This window comes from Arachis ipaensis, chromosome B01 (assembly GCF_000816755.2).
Source record: "Arachis ipaensis cultivar K30076 chromosome B01, Araip1.1, whole genome shotgun sequence".
NCBI lineage: Eukaryota > Viridiplantae > Streptophyta > Magnoliopsida > Fabales > Fabaceae > Arachis > Arachis ipaensis.
Window position 1 is genome coordinate 134,427,172 of NC_029785.2, and position 2,246 is coordinate 134,429,417.

A 2,246-nucleotide genomic window follows, 5' to 3' on the forward strand; every position below is an offset into this window, starting at 1 on the left:
TATCTTAAAATTTTAAATTAAATATGATATCTTTTTATTTTGTATTTTTTTTATTTGATTCTTTTTCAAAATTTGTCCGGTGGTCGAGAACTTCTCTCTAAATAATGATCAGTTATGGTCCTAGTTGGGGTAATACCCACTATATATTTATACTTCATTGATCGGATGAAAACAAAAACAAAAACAAAGGACAAAATCAATTCACTTCTATAGTTCTATTCCACTAGTATTGCATATTTTTATATGATTAACTCAACTATATGGCACTTGTATAGTTGTATTATTGTACGAGTGGTGGTGGGTCATACAGCACCTGAGTAAACAAAATCATAGAGCTATATATACGAAAATGCCAAAAGGTGCTGTTTTAATTTCTTGGCAAGAATACAACCATTGTGTGTATAGAACTTTAGATACATTGATTTTTTTATTATATTATTTTATTCAAGTAAATAATTTTAATTTAATTTATAAATAGAGAGAATAATTTTTTTCTTCACTAAGCAAATCCTTTATTTTCTCAACTAACCAATCAATGTTGTGAAACTTTCTTGCGTCATTATTCTTAAATTAATAATTAAACAAACTCCGCGGTCCAACTTGTCCTTTTAAACCTGTTATATTATAAGAAGAATTTCTAAGTGTATTGGAGAATACCGATATTTCAGTTATTTTAACAGTTGATTTTAATTAATATATATTATATATATTTTTTTATAATTCAAATCAACGGTTAAAAACAACCGACAATGTTCTCAATATACTTGAAATTCTTCTTATATTATTTTGCACCATCTTGCAATTACCTTTATTTTGTTTTGTTCGATTGTGAAGAGATCGGGCTTCAAATAAACAAAGCAACTTGCATAGATAAACCATACCCTAAACAAATTATAATCTTATTGGTAGCATGCTCTAATTCGTAGGCAAATTAATCCCTTCCTCAAAAAGTTATGATCTCCTCTCAACAATTCCATGGCTTTTTCTACTTTCCGTTTTTTCTCCCTTCTTACATAAAAAATAAAATATACAAATGTTGTTCTAGATAGAAGTGATTATTTTCGTATAATTATTTTTATTTAAAAATAATAATTAAAAATAATCAGATAATTTGAGATATTTGATTAAATTGTTATTTATTATTTTTTAACTATCCTCTTCGTATGAAAATAATTGTATGTGAATTTTTATTATATTATTTATATATAAATACCTTTTTTTGTATTACCAAATATTAAATGAATTTAATTTTGATATCTAATTATATAACGCCATATTAGTAAAAATAATTACATTTCACATTGATCGCGTGAATTGGTCGTCCAAACGAATGACGATTGTATAAAACGTTTTATACCGTCAATGTATTAAAATTAAACTCAATATTAAATATTAAAATAATTAGGTAGGTTTATACGGTCTCACCTAAAAGCATAGCATAGCCTTATTTAAGAAGCTAAGTAGAAAAGATGGCGTGGAATAATAGTACGTATAGTATGAAAACCTGGCCACTAAGTTAAAGATGGTTAACCAAAAGGTAGAAATATGAAATATCAAACATGGCTACCTATACAACCAGGAAACCTAACTCTTAAGAAATTATTTACTTATGGTTGCCGTCCTCAATGAACTAATTAACTTTGCGGAATTTCTTATAACTTTAATTTAGATTTACAAATGATGGTATTATATATTATTATAGTATTTATAGAGACAACAATAATTGGTGACAGATTGCTACCACAATTATTTATTATTTCTTTAAAAGAAAGAATAACATTATTTAACATTTATCGTGTATTAGGACCACAGGTATGACTATTTTTCATGTAAAATATTAGATGGATTTCTCAAGAGAAAATAAATTTGTTAGAATAATCTTTTGGTGGTTGCTGTAAATGTAGAATATCTATCTAAAACACAACTATTTTCGACTCCGGAAATATTTGGTAACTAAAGAAAATCAGCCAAAAAAGTCATAACTTATCTTATTTAACATTTTTTGGCTGTTTTTTTTGTCTACATAACATTATCCTTTGAATTTCTCGTATTTTCTGTAACTGCCATAAAATAACTAACTAGAGTAGAATATAATTAAGTAGCTAATCAAAATCTGAACACATTATGTTAACCGTTAAGATGTTGATAAAAAATTTGTCAAATTATTTAATATTATTAATTATTATATTCATATAAAAATATTTTTACATAAATAATCACTATATAATTATTAACGATAAAAGCCA